This window comes from Protopterus annectens, chromosome 1.part1 (assembly GCF_019279795.1).
Source record: "Protopterus annectens isolate FY-2018-M chromosome 1.part1, PAN1.0, whole genome shotgun sequence".
NCBI classification, from domain to species: Eukaryota; Metazoa; Chordata; order Ceratodontiformes; family Protopteridae; genus Protopterus; species Protopterus annectens.
In genome coordinates this window covers 191279461-191298975 of record NC_056726.1, presented here as the reverse complement: position 1 = coordinate 191298975, position 19515 = coordinate 191279461, and the positions used below count along the sequence as shown (strand labels likewise).

The 19515-nt window shown below is 37.4% G+C and overlaps 1 protein-coding gene across 2 annotated transcripts in view; it reads right to left on the bottom strand.

Moving 5' to 3' along the window:
- The window catches only part of BCKDHB (branched chain keto acid dehydrogenase E1 subunit beta), a 2914018-nt gene that overhangs the window by 865105 nt on the left and 2029398 nt on the right, over positions 1 to 19515 (bottom strand). The gene's annotated exons all lie outside the window — the stretch shown is intronic.

The window sequence follows — 19515 nt, the reverse complement described above, 5'->3', positions numbered from 1 at the left end:
TTCCACATTGCTCTCATTTCTGCCTACAAATCCTGATATTTTATGACTTTGTGTCTCTGTACGCAAGACACTGTAATCACTGGGAGTAGCGATTTCAATGATCAATGCTACTTTTGTGTTCTTTTCATGGAGCACTATATCTGTTTTTCTCACATCTATCTTTAGAGCTGTTGGTAATGGGTGGATGTAGACCATCATTTTCTATGATGCTTTGTGGCTCATGTTTCCAGTGCTTTTCAGCTACTTCACTATTATAATATTTGCACAATCCCCAGTGCAACAGTTTTGCCACATTATTATGCCTTTTGGTATACAGTCCTTCTGCAATTAGTATATCACAACCAGCAACAAGAATTGCAACTGTATCCAATTTTGTTTTACAAAACCTACACATCCGTTTCTCCAACATGTTCAATGGACTTTGTAAACCAACATGTATGCAGCCCACTGTTTTGGGTTGCCAATATTAACCTTTCATCTTCTAGTTTGAATTTGCCTGTCATTAACCATTCCTGCATTTGATCCTCATCAACATGAGGTTGTTCCGGTTTTCTATACTTGCAACTATATTTATGCATTTTGTACACGTCTTGCCTTCTCATCTGATCCCTCACCTTACATTCTTTTGTTTGTTTTTAGGCACATTCAGTTACTGCCTGATTTTTATCTACGTCTGGTTTAATTTCCATTCCTTCTTGACACCGATATCCTTCTGCTAGACTAAGCAGGGAAGTCATCTTAGATTTATTTGCCTCATGTTTCAAAACCTTCACTATGCTTGGACCTTGGGAGGTGAGCAAATATGTATGCAGTCCCACTATTTCAGATCTATACATGTAACCAATTTCAAGGAGGCCCATACCACCTTCAGAATGGGGAATATATAATCTTGGTATGCACTGATTTTTATAAAACATCCTTCTTGTTTTCCTGTCTAATCTAGCCAACACCTTTTGGGGCCAGTCAATCACTCCAAAACTGTAAGTCAGGACAGGAACAGCAAATTAGTTTATAGCTTGAATTTTGTTCCTACATGTCAATGCTGTTTTCAGGATTAATTTAAGTCTTCTAAAATATTCCTGAGTTTTATTCACATTTGTTCATGTTTTATTGTTGATCCTTCATCAATTTCCAAATATTTATATACTCCCTCTTGCTCTTTTATATCACATTCTTGTTCAAAACTGATGTTTTCTTGGTGCTGCAGCTTTCCTGCTTTTAAAAGTTGCTTTTGCACATTTATCAAGACCAAATGACATTCTTTTATCATCTGAAAAAGTTTTGACTACTTGCAGTTGTGCTTTCAGTTCCTCATCTGATGAACTATACAGTTTTAAATCATTGACAAACAGATGATGAGAAGTCTTTACACTTTGTTGCTTTCTGGGAACCAAATTACAGCCATGACCTAATCCGTTAAACAGACAGCTTAATGGCTTTAGGGCAAGGCAAAACAGTCACCCTGGAATATCCCCTTTGGATTTTTATCCTTGAAATAATAATTTGTCCTTTATCATGGCTTAACTGCAAAGTGGTTTCTCACTGTTTCGTGATTGCTGTGATGTAGTTTATCAGTGCAGGGAGTTTCTTAAACATTTGTAAGCACTCTTTTATCCATGAATGTGGGATACTGTCAAATGTTTTCTTGTAGTCTAGCCATGCCATACTTAGATTCTTCCCCTTTTTACAGTTCTCCACTATGACTTTATTCAACAGCAAATGATCCTTTGGTCCATATGACTTTCTTTTATTACCCTTTTGTTCTATTACCATAATTGAGTTTTCTTCTAAATGACTATAATCTCTGTCTGCATCAATTTCAGTGTATAGTTTATACCTCCTCAGAAGGCAAATTAATGGTCTATAATTTTTAGGGTAACTTGCAGGTTCACTCTTAAGTAAGAGCATTGTTTTTCCTGTTGTTAGCCAGGCTGGTGTCTGTTCAGGGTGCACATACAAATAGTTCTTACTCACAGCTAAATCTTCATGCAAAGATGTTCATACTTTTAGCCAGAAGTTAGGTACTGCATCTGGACCTAGGATGTTCCGATTCGAGCTCTTCTTAACTTTGTTTCAATCTGTCTGGCCATTACTTCATCCCATTTCATATCCTGCACATTTGAACTTCTTATTCTTTCTTTTACTTCTTCTGTCCATTTAGTACCTTTGTTATGTTCCACAGGATCTTCATAAATACCTTTCCCAAATGCATCTATTTCTTCATTTTTTGGTGATCTTTCAATTCCTTGTACCTTGTTTCCCAGTTCTCTATAACATTTTTTGGGTCATCAATAAATTGCTTACTTTGTACTTTTCCTTTATATTTATCTGTGTATGTTCTGCGTTTTTCTGCCCGTACTGATATTTTTAGTTTATTACCTAATTATTATTACCCAGGTATGTAAAGGCACTGATGATATTCAAACATTATGCATTTGTCCTTAAAATGAACTGAAAATGAGAATGTCTAAAAGAAAAGTACAGTTTTACTTGTCTGTCATATGTATAGAAAGTAAGCTGCCAGCAGCAATACTATAAGATGATAGACCTAAGCAAAAACATTCACAGTTCCAGAAATGTCAAAATGAACTGCATTGAATACACCTTCACAATGGTAGCTGGTAGGCAAAATAAATGAATTCTGCCACAATCTTTCAAACAGCCTGCATCTGATCTAACCACATCTAAACTGAAACATGTAAGCTCTTGCTAATCAACAAAACAAATTAAACTAAATCCTTGTAAGAAACGGATGGCAATGCTGTTTTAATTCAGATTCTTTTTATGTCTTTGGTATGCTAGGAAAAAAAAATGAAGCTAAGTAGTTATCACTTCAAGCAGGCAGAATCTGAAAATGTACCAGACAGCCACAAAAAATGGACAAACTGTGTAGGATGTATGGTTCTTTCCTAATGACAGGCACAATTCTCAATCTGGCAACTACAGCAGTTCTAAAAATCCTGTAAAAAAACATATGTACAACACATTAGGAAACGTCTAGTTCAGGCAGGGAATACATCACAATGGCAGCAAAGAACATGGGTGCCTCGATGCCACACAGGAAAACATCATCTTCTAGTTACAGTGTGGTTTTCAGACATAATGAGACAGCATATTTAAATCATCTTACTTGGTGGTCAACCACATCTAAGCTACTCACTAACTACCACATACAATAACCGTGGGATTCTTCCCAGCATAAAGGGTAAGGCAACACAATTACCTTGAGTAGCCAAATATAGGTAGACACTCTTACTGGAAATTTCAAGGGACTTGCTACTGCCCAGTTCCAGTACAGAGCACTATACTAGAATGGAAAGGCTGGCTCATAATCATAATCATCTAAACGGGATGTACATCAAATATGGTGATTTGCTGAGGTAAAACACTTACATGGCCTGTAATAGGACAGTATGACATCATAACAGCTCATCTTTTTAATATTAGTACACAAAAATAATCACTCAAAGTCAGCAGTCAGATGAAGCATTCTGATTTATAGAAAACTATCTATTATATATTAGATCTAGAAATACACAGATGAGTCTGGTAATATGGCAGTCTGAATGAAACCATTATGTTGAAAAATGTTTCAGTAAGCCAAACAAGCAGAAGAGTGCTGAAAGAGATACTCTGCACCATAAATCTGGGACTGATGTACGTGATTTTTTTTCTCTTACAAGATGCAGTAATTTCATGGTTGGTAATAGGAAGTACTGATAATGCAGCAGGTCTGGGAGATTTCCCCTCACCCCAAAGATTTTTTTTCAGACCACCCCTGGTTTTCTCAAAAGCAACAAAACTTCTAGCATAGTGGATTCATCCCATTGTCATTTAGTGGATCATGGTCCAACAAAGTTAAAGTGAATAAATCCATAAAAGCACATACAAGCAACACTATAACTACAACAACTTGAAAATTAAACAAATCTGCATATTTAGCCTAAAAGTGAGAACTGCAATAACGGTAACCTCTTGTGTCATCTGCAGGAAAACTATGCCTAGTGTAAGATTAGTTAGGGTAAATAGTACAGCATATGTAAATTAAATTAGAAGAGCAGTTTCAGGAATTTTAACTTGGAAAAATAGCATGACTTCATCTATTGGCTAACTTCATGTTTAACTGAAAGGTACACGTTGGAGTATCTGGTTAGATTTATCATAATTGTGCAAAATGTTTAAAGGTTTAAAATCAGCAGCCATTTTACTGTCTAAAAAGTCCTCATTTATTTCCAGAGAACTATATTAAAAATGTAACCTGATACAGAAAATGACTGCAGTCATATTAGATGCCAGCACAGTCACACCATGGCCGGATAAACAGCTCGGTCCAGTGGACTCCTTAACTTTTTCTTTTAATTCAACAAAGAAGGACCAGCCTAGGCTCTTCATGCACAACACCCCAAAACATATGTAAAAGTACAATTGCACATATACCTTGGTAGAGATGAAGGGTTACATCATCATTATTTTGCTTGACCACAGCTCCAGTTTCATGATTTTAGCAGATATTAATGGAACCTATGTGTTTCAAAACTTGTGTCTTGTTGTCATGAATACTTAAAATTGGTTATTACAGAATGAAACAGCAGCATACCATATCAAGGACAGTTCAGCTAACAGGGTTGAATTTTTCATTATTCCTGCAGAAATACAAATTGACATACTCCGTTTAACTGCTCAGAAAATGGATAGCTATGGGTTATGCTCATATCTATTAACTTTTGGAAATGCATATTGTTACATGTGTACCATATGCAGAGATGCAGACCTTCCAAGTGATTTACAAGGTAGGACAGAAATCTACTGGCCTCTGGCATCTTAAATGCCATGATACTGACCACTATCTTGGACTTACAGATTTAACTTCAAACTATCCATTTAAAAAACATAGAATCATTGAATGTACAAGCCAACAAGGCCACTTAGCCATTAAATGCCCTGTCATTTCCTATCTTTTCACCTTATCTTGCTTTTAATGAGGGACAGGTCAATCATAGCTGGGCTAAATTTATGAACACTCAGCCAGCTGTTTAATTCCTTCGAAAAGGAAGATACACTTTTACATTGTTTGATCTGCAGAGGAATTTTGTTTCAAAGACCCAGCAGTCACTGTGCAATGAATCTCTTTCTCCAGTGTAATTTGTCTACTGATTATGAAAGCAAAGGGCTTTGTTTCAACTTTTATATGGCCTATACTGGGGCAGGAATCTAAAACCTTAACATGCATGCAAGCAAGGTCAGCTTTAGGCCACCTGGACCCTATTTGACCCAATATGGAGCCATTGCTACAAGGGGGTCCTGTATTAGGCTACAACATGGTCATTACACCTTAAGTAACTTACCAAATTTGCCTGAAAGACATTACAACGAAGGGCAAGGCATTTTCCTAGTTGTACTCTTGCTTCTGCAGTAGCTATGAGTCTTGTTAGTAGAGTGAACTACATTTCCTGTCATGCACTGCACTATTTCCTAGTCTGGTACTGTTATGCTGCAACATCACACCACTTCTATGGTTCACACTGTTAGCTTTGCATGTTTTCACAGCAGTTAGTTGCTGCTACTGAGTGACCAACACAGTTTTTCCAAAACTCAGGTTGGATTAACCATCTGTTTTATTTATAACGCCACTTACTGCCACAGACAGTAAGAAAAGGTTTCATTTGATGACTGAAAGTGGCACAGTGGTATTCTTTTGCTTCTCTTGTCGATGTGGGGTATATGACTGGCTGTCAGTGAATTCTATTATTAAAACTATAATAACTTAATAATAATCAGCTTCCGCAAGTATGACAACAAACAATAGTAATCACCAAAATAAATACATACATACATAAAAATAAAATGAAATAAAATAAATGAGCATATACAGCAATATGAAGTAACTTCCTTCTGATCACCAAGACTTTTGCTAGAATGTTACTAGTTCAATTGAATGGTATAGATCCACTCATTGCATTTGCAGACATAAACAAAATAATCTCAGATAAGTGAAACATGAGGCATATGTATTCTGTGGGGAGGCAAAGATGGACAGAAACATTCCATCCACTATTTTTGGGGGGGAATTTATACAAAATCTGCATAGGAACAGATTTAGGATTTGTTTTGATGGCCTACAAGTGGGTAAGAAAGTGAATTTCTTAGATATCACAATAAAGGGTACAAATGAGGGTGCGATAAAGACCAAGATTTTTACAAAAGTTGAGCAATATAACTATATTTTACATGGTCAAAGTTGTCACCCTCCTCATACTTTGACATCTATACCCTATAGTGAGTTTTTGAGAATAAGACTATGTAGTAATAAAAATGAATGTCAACATGAAATAAGGAAGGCTATTCAGATGTTTTGGAATAGGAGATATGAAAAATAAATAGTATGGGAAGGTATTACAAAATTATCTGAAGGTAAAAATGGTTTGGTTCAAAGTGGTAGAAAGGGAATGATAAGGAAGGGTAGTGCAGCTGAAACGCAGGAACAGGTATGTTTTGTGACAAGGTACACCTTATTCTCTGAGAAGCTTATTGGTTTTGTTAGGTACTATTGTGATGTTTTGCAGAATTGTAGGAATTTGAATTTTAATAGTAATAACTAACCTCAAATTTCATTTAGAAGAGGTAGGAATGTTAAAGATATGGTGGTACATGGGATGTTTAGTTTACCTGAGGTGAAGAGAAGTGGGGAGCTTGAGCTAAAAGGTACCTTCCCCTGTGGGAAGTGAATTTATAGTAAATAGTTCTTCAGAGAATAATGGTAAAACGTTTTAAGTAAAAGGTATCTCTGACTGTGCAACTAAAGGGGTGATATACGGGTTAAGGTGTCCATGTGAAAAATGTTATATGGGGAAAGTAAGAGAAGTTTCTCAACAGGATTAAAATAATATATTAGAGACATCAAAAAGGGTAAGGAGGAAAGTCCTATAGCCCTTCATTTTCAAAGACATCATAATGGTAGTCCACTGCGTCTACAAGCTACTATTTTGGAACAAGTGAATGATGAACATTTAGGTATAGGTGATATAAAACGTAAGTTGAGAAGGAAGGAATCTATTTTTACTTTGAAATTTACCACTTCATCCCTCAGACATCTCAATAGAGAATGCAACTGGAAATGTTTTTTTGTAGCTGATTTTAAATGATTCTTAACTGATTAATTATATATTTATGTAACTGAAATGTGTACATAAAGGGTATGTGGGTAAATGGAATTATAGTCTGTAAAAGCTTAACAGCCAAGGCGCTAGAGATTTCACATTTGTGTTTGTTGTTTAATAAAGTGTATTTTTAATTTGGTTAACTGACTTTGAAATCTTTGAGGTTTTGATCGATTGGTGTGATTAGTGGTGCTCAGAAACATTATTCCACTTGAACAAAAGAGGGAAAACAGTAACAGAAGCAGTTTGTTTCAAAAAGTACTGCAGGGATGCCACTGTTTCAGAACCTGCACAATGGGGGAGGGAGAGACACGAGAGGAAGCTTAAAGATGGAAAATGGATGGAGTGGATTGGGGATGAGTTTTGGGGATGTAGTGCATTGTAGAAAGGGTGTGCATGTTTGCCTTGCATATGTATGTATTTTCTTAAGGAATTTTGATTTTCTCCTCCTTGCTGAAACTTGCTCCTTAGTGGCTACTCTAAATTATCAGTGCATGTAATCTTTATTGTTGCCCTTGTGACCTGGACTATGCAGGAAATGCTCGGCAATTATTAGTCCAATTATTCAGTTTGCCATATAATTAAATAAAACAAAAACTTTCAGAAACAGTTGTAAGCAGGGTGGTGTGTGATTAATGTCATTTCTAAGGAGAGGTTTGAGAGTATTATTCTTGTTGTTAGTGTTGTTGGGTATTCACAGGTAGTTCCAGCAGCTTTACTTGGTTTTGTGGAAACACACCGACTGTAGCAAGGTACAAGAATTCACTGGGCAATGGTTTCCAACAATTCAGAGCAAGTGTAGCAAGTGACTGGAAGCCCATGAAGGAAGAAATGTAATATGAGATAAGACTGTCTAATGGAATTTAGAAAATATTCATTTTCTTTTGGCACCTTTGTTTCCCCACAATCAAGCCCATAACCACTGACTCATCTGACCCGGACTTCCTGGCACCCAAGGACATGAAGCATAGAAGGTGAGAGCTGGGAACAGTGAAGCGTTAGTAGAATTTACCATGTTACATATTTCAAATGAGTCCACTTCTTTGTAGCATGATCTGCAAAGGGTTGGCTGCAAAACCCCCAAAGATGGTAGTATACTCAACTTACCAAGGTAGGTTTGTGGTTTACTTATATTTTAACACCTTTTTGACAAAATGCTTGTTAATAAATAAAGACATTGTTTTGCTTTTAATGTACAGTAATATCATATATTACTGATACCTAATTTAAATCATCTTACGTCTAGGAGGCCAACAGATGGAATGAGGTTGTGTTGGAGGCGGGGTGATAAGTAAGGGGTCAGAGCTCAGAGAGTCCTGAAAATGGTCCAAATTGAGCCCAACAGCTTCTCAGTCCAGCCCAGTATGCAACTATGTTAAAAGAGGGCAAACTATATTTTAGAAAATATAATGCAACTAATATTACATGGGCTAAAGAGGTCCTCTTTTAATCTTTTTGTGTGTGTGTGTGTGTGTGTGTGTGTGTGTGTGTGTGTGTGTGTGTGTGTGTGTGTGTGTGTGTGTGTGTGTGTGTGTTGACTAGTGAATATATACAAGTATAACATATTGCTTCTGTAAGTGAATAAAAGATGTGCTGGCAACTCAACACAGTAAAACTCCACTGCCAAAACAATAAGCACGGCCCCAAAAATCTGCTAGACTTTATTACCACAGTGTTTTACAACGTATGCAAAAAATAACGGTAAAATAAAAGCTTTCTATGACTTTGCTATTAGACAAAGAAATTAAACAATATTTTTTAAATAAGAAACATCTACTAAATTATCAGTTATGACATAGGCAATCATTCATTTAAATAAATGAAAACAAACCATACTGACAATCTTAGCTGCAAGCATTATACAGCACAAACCATACTGACATAATTTTAGTTGCAAACATTATACGTCACTTATAATCTATCCAATCAATGCCAGTTAAACATTATCATTCAAACCCCACCTTCTTATAAACCTCATTCCTCCCCTGTATGCATTGTTCGCACAGTTCCCATTTTTTTTCTAAGTAATTTGCTCCTACCCTTTTCTAAAGATCCTAATTCCAGTTGTTTTATCTCTATTACTATATTCACTACTTCTAGTAAGGTTGATTTATAGACTTTGTTTTCCATTTTCTAGTACTGCTTTTTGGCAGCTACCATGATTATACTCAGCAAGGCATTACTATGTCCAGGCAATTCCGATTCTGTATCATAGCTCAGTAAAATCATTTCCCTAGATACACCAACATGTTCACCCAGTATCCCTGACAGACTAGTTTGCAGGGAATCTTTAGTGTGTGCCAACTCATTACACTGCCAGAAGATATGCTCCCAATTACCTATTTCTTACCCATCACACCTCCAATGTTTGGTGAGTACCTGAGGAAAAATTCTCTGGAGTCTACTTGGGGTATAAAAATACCTTTGTAAATACTTCCAAGCAAAACGTGTAAATCATCTAGATTTTGTTGCATATTTGTGAGACATACACATATCCCCCTTTGTATCTTGGTGAATTGCTTATCCACCCTCTTTTTGACATTAAATAATATGTTGTTCATTGCATGGACAGCATACTGGGGCAGTAGAACATCTGGATGCTGCTTTAAACAACCATACAAATGAAATTTGCACATTTACCCAAGAAAAAAACAAGGCCAGCAAGATGTTTAAAAGCTGGTCAGCAAGTCAGTGTAATACGGTGTCCCCACCAATCAATCCGTTGTTACTTTGCAAATTGTTACTGTGCAGGAAAACAATTATTTCTTGTAAAACAGTGACTGTCGCCCATCCTGGGGCACTGTTTCAGGCTTTCAGTTTCTGCTGTTTGTTAGTTTTCCTGGCAGTGCTTCTAGAAACAATATAACGGACTCCTCACCCCTCTATGCAACTGTGTGCTAGCACTTCTGATAGCACTTATTAAAACAATGCTATTGACTTTTCCGCCCACTGCAACTGGTGATCACTTTTTCAGTACCATTTTACTGAATAATGAACAGTGTAGGCCACTGAGTCACATCCAAAATTAAAATATCTTTAAAAGTACATAAATTCCAGTTCTACAGCTGATTCATTCACTAAGTTTCTGACAAGCAGTTAATCAGATATGTACTCAATAAACTGAACTAAATCAACTTCCTCCTCTTCTGGCCACAAAAACAAAACTCAATTTCTCTGACAGCCAAAGCTGCCATAGGGAAAAGAATACTATGCACACAGCTAGAATAAGGTCTGCCAAATTTTGTGACAGCCTGCAACAAAAACATGACAACCTTGCAAACTCTGTCATAAAAAATCTGCCGGTACATATTAAACTCTCCATTCCAGGAACATCACTGCAACGTTCTCTTTAAAGCAAAATGTTTTTCCATTTCAGGTACAAGCAAATCTCCTATCAGGCAGTCTCTTCCATAAACTGCTCCAACGAGATGCTCCTCCTCACTTCTTGTCATGAGACTAATGGTCTCTAACCCCACTTACAGCCTCAGGAATCAATCCAGCTCTGCACCAACACTGCTGATATCCTCAACTCCATCATTCAAAAAAACAGTTTCTCAGTACTTGCACCTAAACTCTGGCAATCCCTTCCTCCTTTCATAAAAACTTCCATTCATACCAAATTTTCAACCACTAATCAAACAATTTCTCCTCAAACAAAACAGCTGCAAGTGTTACTGCACAGGTTATATAATTTGGATACAACTATCCCTTCATTTGGCTACCTGAGCAATACCTCCCAGTCCTTCCTAGCACATGAGATACCTTTGATGTTAATACATATATAGGACTGCCCCTATCTCCGCATCTCAAACAACAGCCCAGACTTCTCACAGTCCTTCCTAGCACGTGAGATACCCTTTATGTTAATAGATATACAGGACTGGCCCCTAACTGTGCATCTCAAACAACAGCCCAGGCTTCTCACAGTCCTTCCTAGCACATGAGATACCTTTTATGTTAATATATATACAGGACTGGCCCCTAACTGTGCATCTTAAACAACATCCCAGACTTCTCACAGTCCTCCCTAGCACGAGATACCTTTTATGCTAATACATATACAGGACTGCCCCTAACTGCGCAACTCAAACAACAGCCCAGACTTCTCACAGTCCTTCCTAGCACGAGATACCTTTTATGTTAACAGATATACAGGACTGGCCCCTAACTGTGCATCTCAAACAACAGCCCAGACTTCTTCCTAATCCATGAGATACTTCTTATCTAACTATGAACATAAAACTGGCCCCTAGCTCTACCCCTGTTGTATCTCTAACAACTATTCAACTCAGACATTATAATCCATTTCTTTACAATGTCTGCTACTGTTCACTGGGACTGGTGGAATGTTTGTAATTTTTTTAAATTTGTGATGTATGTACATATTGTTTCCATACTACATTCCAGTTCTTTACAGCAGGAATGGGAAATATTTTCAGTTGTTTAACTTTTTAACTTTGTGGTCTATGTACATATTGTTTAATTTATCATTAACGTCTGATGCAATATTCATTCATACTGCAAAGTGCATCCCAGGCAGAAACTGCAAGTGGTCAGCTATGATCATTGCTCCACCCTTAAAAATACACAAAACAAATAAGCATTATGGGATGTGTTGCATTAGAGCATTTATAGAATAAAACTATACTATGAAAACAAAGAAATAAATTCCTGCCTAACAGTATTTACAAAAATAAAACTCTACTATAAAAAAATGCATCAGTTCTGATTTGATACTCACTGTATATACCATTATTACTAATTACAGCATGCATACTGAGGCTGAAAGACTTTGCAGGCTGTGGAAACCTAATATAGAAGCCTTAAACATTTCATTTTTATAAGCGGCCAGCAAATTGTTGGAAATACAGAGAAGCAACTTCATTTCTACCCTTTGTAAGATTTTATCAAAAGTTAGTGGATACTTTGCGTACAGTAGCAGGTCAGTTCCCTGTGCTTTCTCCTGTTAACCTGGTGAACTTGGGCATCCTGAGGCAATGTAGCAACTGCCTCATGTACACTGACAACCCTCTCCTCTTACCTCCTAACACTCAGACTTGTGAGAGATGCACTTATATATGCAAACGGATAAAAATAGAGGACCGTAAGATGTCACTGAGCAAAATTCTTTATTAAATTAAGTGCTTTTGTCAGGCGTTCTCCACTAGACTTCTTCAGAATTCATTAAACACATAACACATGTTCCTGGCCGATTAAATACAAGGTATTCCCATCACATGATGTAATGAAATCATTACATTGGTTAAAACTTCACTATACAATTTAAAAAACATATAAATCCACATCATGACTGTTTTGAACCGATTAAATAATATATAAGCAATAGTAATCTTGAAATGAACAATAAAAAAAATGGCAAACTTTGTTCCATGTTTGAACACCACTAACATAGTTGAAGCCCATGCATGTGTGGAAATACAAACTTGTGTGTGTGTATGTGTGTGTATATATATGTGTCTGTGTATATATATATATATATATATATATATATATATATATATATATATGCACATCAACAATATTACTACTCCACTAAACAAAACAACCTGCTACATTACAAATTTTGTTTGACCACTTTCCTACCCCATGATGTATATAAATCAAATTAATGATCCATAAGCTCTTTAATAACATATAAAACAACATTATTACTAGAACTGCCCTTATTTTTGTTAAGAAAACTAAAACTCTTTTGAGTTTCAAATAACTTGAGATGGATAGTGTTTCATTCAAACCATAGTTGTTATTGACCGCGTTGCACCTCAATTGCCAGAGCAATTCTCTAAATTCCAAGATCACCTCAAATGGCTCACCCCTTGTATCGTCACTCTGAACTTGTTCCAGTGCTGAAAATTTAAAATGATGTTGTGGGTGCTCTAAAATATGTTTGGCCAGTGCGTTCTTGGAATTACCTTTTCTAATATCATATACATGCTGGTATATACGTTTGTATAATTTATTAATTGTTTTACCTATGTAAAATTTTTCACATAGCTGACAAATCGCTATGTAAACCAATCCTTTGCTCTGGCAATTAAACTTTTTGTTGAGGTGCACCTTCCCATAACTTTTATACGGATACACTTGGTCTCCTCAATAAGCATTTCTGCATCTGTCCAACTTCCCTATTGGTACAGTTGGATTCCAATATATTCTTAATGCATCTGTCTCTTTTTTAAATCACTTTAGGTTTCTCATTTAACAAAGATTTACACTTGTCATCTGATGTCAAAACTATCCAATTGTTGTGTATAATTTGTTTAATATCAAAAAATACACTATTGAAAATAAGTAACATAGCATCAGTATCCTTGTTGATTAATATTGTAAATGTTGCCTAAACAGGGACTATTCATATCACACACAGTACCTAGAAGTGGGTAAAATTGCCCTGTCATTCTTTTATTAGAAACCTCATCTAGAATGGGATCTATAAAACTAGTTGGATAACCTCTCCAAATCAACATGTCCCTCAGTTGTCGCATCTCACAGGTAAAATTAGAAAAATCACTAACCATCCTGGAAATTTTAACACCATGTCCCTTAACCAATGATTTCTTTTGGTATATTGGATGGTAACTTATCAAAATGTAACAGGGTGTTAGAATATGTGGGCTTTCTATACAATGTTGAAGAACATTTCTTATTGTTTACATTCTTACTAATGGTAATGTATAGAAAATTAATTGACATAGGGTTACTTTCTATAGTGAAAGTAAGGAAGTCTGTACTTGTGTTAAAAAAGTTGTAAAATTCATCTAACTGTTCTAGTGTGCCATCCCATAACAACAGAAGGTCATCCAGGAACCTACCATAAAATTTACAGTGTTTTAATAGGTCATGTTTAAAGACATAGTTCAATTCCCATTGAATGAGAACAATATTGGCAAATAAGAGGGCGCAAGCTGCCCCCATTGCAACCCCCACTTTTTGCCTAAATAACTGATTTTCAAACAAAAAATTGTTGTGTAGTTCCATCAATGTTCTGTACATCAATATTCTGGAATGCCCCTGTGTAGTGCAGGAAGACAAGTAGTCATAAAACATCTCGAGACCTTCTTCGTGGGGGATGGCAATAAACAGGTCTCTAATATCCATGGTGACTAGTAGTAAGTGGTCACCATACATCTCGTTCTGAATTTTTTTAAGACAATCCCACGAGTCCCTCAGAACGTGTGTGTGTTGCTCTAATATATATTTCAAGTTGTGGTCAATGAACTTAGCCAAGTTGAAAGTTTTGGATGCTTTTGCATCCACTATGGGTCGAAAATGGGGATTATTTACACACTTATATATGCAAAATGGAAGCCACGCACTCTCCAGCCAAGACCAGAATAGCAGGTCAAGAGGAGAAGGTCAACACTTGCATCACAACACATGGAACACATAGCCCACCTGAACACACACTGGCACTGCCTTCACATAAAAACACAAACCACACACCCACCTTCACGGAGGCTCTCAATAAAAATCTACCCAAACAGCAGAGACCTCCAAGGCAGAAATGCACCCAACCACCACAACACAACACTAATCACAAGACACATAACTCTCCTAAACAGTGTGCCACTCAACCAAAGCCCCAAAGGCAAAAGCCCCTAAGGCAAAACAGCATGCCCAACACACTAGTCATAGGTGATTGGATAGTGAGGCACACTGATGTCCCACTCACTAGGTTGAATAAGGAGAAAGTAACAGTCAGCTGCCTGTCAGGATCTACCACATAACGCATGCAGTCAGGTCCCTCAACAACAGGTACAAATATGACTCTCTCATTGTACATGTGGGTGTGAATGACCTGAGGCGTACGTCCCTGGACTACATGAAAAGAAACATGTAGGAGCTCTTGGATTATGTAGCCCAAGTGGGTATGACCCTAGCTCTGAGCAACATCCTACCATCACCCAAAATTATACCACAGTACAAGCAGAAAATGATTGATTTCAACAACTGGCTAAGCTTCTAGGGTCATTCTAAGGGGATCCAGTATCTGACTGGGATAACATGATTGACAGACCTCAATGCTTTGCCAGAGATGGCCTGCACCTGTCACCCTTGGGCTTCCAGATAATGGCCAAGGCTCCTGCCACCCATACAGTGCCTTTTTTAGGTGGTGTTCCAAAGACTAAGCTAACCACCGTAACAGCTACAAACAAATGCAATCTGAGAGTCATACTGCGTAATGCTAGAAGTCTAAATTTCAAAATGCACTTGCTCAAAGCACTCCTTAAAATGGAGAACATCAACATGTGTGCTGTAACAGAGACCTGGTTCAAGGCAGCAGGAAGCACCCCTGCACTACCAGGCTATAACTCATTCCACACCTTTCGGCCCCAGAACGTCGACCGAAGCTCCAAAGGTGGTGCTGTTTCGATATTCATAAAGGATGCGCACACCTCCAGACTGGTAGCCCAACATAATGCATCTGAGATACTTCAGGTTCAGCTAACACTGGGTAAGACAGCGATTCAGGTCATAGCCTGCTATAGGTCCCCAACCATGTCCCAAGATTAACACTCCATGTTCCTAAGCAGGCTGGAGAATATAAGGGTCCAACCTAACACTCTCATACTAGGTGACTTCAACTACCCCTCCATTAACTGGGAAAACTGCTCATGTACCAATACACTTGCTCAACATTTTCTGGAATTCATTAATTCCAATGCTCTGGACCAGCTCGTTCTTACCCCCACTAGAGGGACCAACATCCTTGACCTGGTCATTACTAACATGGGCGACCGTTGCTCACACCAATAGTCAACTCCTCCCTGGTTAGATCCGACCACAAACTAATCACTTTGGAAATCCACATCCCTCCTACCCCCCACCCCCCCAAAGGTAACCAACATGAAAAACTTCTCCAAAGCTAACTTTGGGCTCCTAAAAACAGAGGTGGCTAACTTCACGGCACCCATGCAAATGGAGAATAGTTGCGTGACCACCAAATCATACACCGATGCACTGTACGAACATGTACACAAACGCATGGATATTGCCATACCCAATAGAACCAAGACGCTCTCCTCAAAAAAAACGAAGCCAATCTGGTGGTCCCCTGCCATAAACAGACTCTGCAATAGAAGGAGGAAACTGATGTGGAATAAGGCGAAGTCCCAAGACTGGAAAAACTCCCTTATTAGCCTCAACAAAAGGTTGAGATCGCGCATCAAACCCTCTAAATCTAGCTACGAAAACAGAATTGCAGCAGATAGTAAAGACAGCCCCAAAGCCTTCTATAGTTATGTAAAGAATCTCCATGGCAATACCCAGATTTGCTCTGTGCTACTGCACAATGGTACCTCCTATACCGAGCCAACAGATATTGCCAATATATTGGCCGACAGATTCAGTGCTAACTTTACCCATCCCAAAGGCCCAATCAAAATACCAGTAGATTGCCAGGCACCCAGTATTACTGCTGCACAGGTTAAAACAGCACTGTCCAAGGCCAAGAATACAGCTTCTATGGGACCTGACAATATCCCTGGCTGTGTTCTACATGAACTACAGAGACAACTGGCTCCTCTCTTGTGTGCCCTGTTCAATCACAGCCTCACCTCAGGCTCTGTCCTTACCAAATGGCGCACTGCTACAGTCATCCCCCTCCACAAAGGAGGAGCGACTACAGACCCCGGGAATTATCGCCCAATTAGCCTGGCAAGTCTGATATGCAAAGCTATGGAATGCATCATCATGGACATAATAAACAAGGATATAGGGAATCTACAAACTCTGGATCCTACACAGTTTGATTTTGTAAATGGTAGATCATGCCTGCTCAACCTGGTCGACTTCTTTGAGCCAGTCACCAGAGCTGTGGATGAAGGTAAGGTGGTTCATACAGCCTACCTTGATCTGGCCAAGGCCTTTGATACCATTCCCCACTCAGGAATCACAGAAAAACTCACTAAGCTAGGCATCAACCCCTATATCACTAAATCATCTGATTTTCAAAAGCCTTGGTTTTGACTTTCAACCAGGATACTGCCATTTTTGAAAAGAACTGGCCCATCCTATAAGATGATTCAAATATAAGACAGGAATAGGGGAAAATCTAAGAATTATATATAGAAAGGGGCCAAATTTTAAGGATTTACTGAAGACAAAACAGAGAGGAGAAATAAAATGCAAATAAGGAATGTTTATGTGTGGAGCCTGCACATGGTGTAATAAAATTCAAGTGTCAAACATCTTTACTGTTAGGAATAACACATATTATTTTAGGAACAGATATATTTGCACTTCTAAAGCAGTAGTATACCTGGCCTCATGTAAATCCTGCCCGTGTTTCTATATAGGAAAGATGGAGAGAAGGTTCTCTCAGAGAATTTACGAGCACGAGTATGCCATTAAAAACATAACACAAATAATGCCCTAGCAAAGCATATTACCAACAATGAAGGGCATGTTTTCCATTACATGGCTACAGATCATGTCATTATTGATAACAATAAACCATGGGCACTGATGTTAGAAATCAGTGAACTTAAATGGCAGATTTGTCTACAGGCTGACAGCTGGCCAGGTATAAATGAGAGAAGCTCCATTTCCCCCATTCCGAAGTTAAAAGCACTGGAAAGGAAAAAAGTCCAAGTGAACACATAGTAATGGGTATATATATATATATATATATATATATATATATATATACACACACACACATATGAAAAATACATAGGTCACAAAAGGATCATAAAAAAGTGTAAGCAATAATTTGGAGAAAGTTTAAAAAAATGTTTTTGCTTACACAGCTTGTTTTTAAAGAGTAATTTAATTATGCATTAGTGCATGCAACATTTTAGCAACTCATTGTGTCTGTTTTTATGTTAAGCAAGTGCATAGATTCATTGTGTAGTGGTTCTCTTACAGCACTTGATTAGTTAATGTGTGAGTTATTTTAAATTCAGTATCAATGTGTTGCAACCAATGAGAATGGATGGTAAAGCATAAAGGAAGTGATATTTGTGAACTTTGTTTGTCTGATGAAGTTTTACACATTGTGAAACGAAAGCGCTAACCAGTATTTATTGTTTTATGTATTACAGTGGTGCTTGTACCTTTTGAGCACTTGCATACATTCTACAGTCATTCTTCCAGCTGTTTTTACATTCGCTGACTGCCTTTGGCATTTTTTACTTGGTTTTGTGAGTTTTTAACTTTCTAAGTTAGTAAGAGCAATACTGAAAATTTGCCTCTATTTTTTGGCCTTTGTCCCCCCATTATTTATGGCTTTGTCCAGATTTCTTGATCTAAGAGGTTGAGAGCTATGCTGGACCAAGAAATTAGATTTGTTTGTTTTTACATGAGATAGATTTATGAAAAGTTTAACTAAGTTTTGGAAGGGCCAATTAATGGCAAATCTAGGTGGCAAAGTAGGACAAATACTTTGTGACTTTGAGCCATATACAGAAATTAATGAGAAGTCCATATTCAAAACCAGATCGTAATCAAAAAACAGAAACATGGGATGAAAAGTCAAGAGATGGTAAGGTGGTACAAAGATGCTTGAGTCGTAGTTGATGCACTTACTTCTGTCATAGTTTTGCTAACAGCTGCGGGCTTTTTTTTTTTTATTTTTTACAATATTTCTTTAAAATATGCAACTGCTATAGTTATGTATGTGACATTTCAACAGTGTAGTGACTAATAAACAGTCACAGCTAGGATAAGCAGTTCTTTGTTTTATATGAGCTCATTAAAACATAAGTTTAGTTCAGACATGAACGGTTGATATTTTCTGTAAAAAGAGAGAAAGTACTGAAGCATTAAGATGATGAAACAGGTGAGTTAAAATGCAGTTTACAGTTTTGCATGTTGAGTACAGATTTAAAGGCAAAGGAGATGGCATGGCATGGCAAAAATAGGCATAATTTCAACAATGTAAATTAATTAATTATACGGTAGTTCTGAATACCTATGACGTTTTCCTTTTTAAGTCTGTTATGGACAAATTAGATTTCCACAGCTAGTGGGGCTTGGCTTTATTGGTCTGAATTTGTCCATAACAGATTAAAAAAGGAAAAAAAGTCATTGGCCTTCACAACTGCCATAAACTGAAACACCTGATGTCATTAAGGGTCATTTGCGTATATCCCATGTTACCTCTAATACAAGAGGTTTTAAGGAATCACACAGTGGAAAATCTAGCTTGGCTAAATTTTTCTTGTAGTTTTTACTGACTGGTTTGTGTGTGTGACCTTGTTACTCATTGTTTTAGCTTATATTATAAAAAGGAGGAAAGTAAAAGATGAAATAATCATCATGACATGATATCTACAGGCATCTTTTCCAAATTATCGAGGATACCACACAAAGAAACACATGGTAAAAAGTAAGA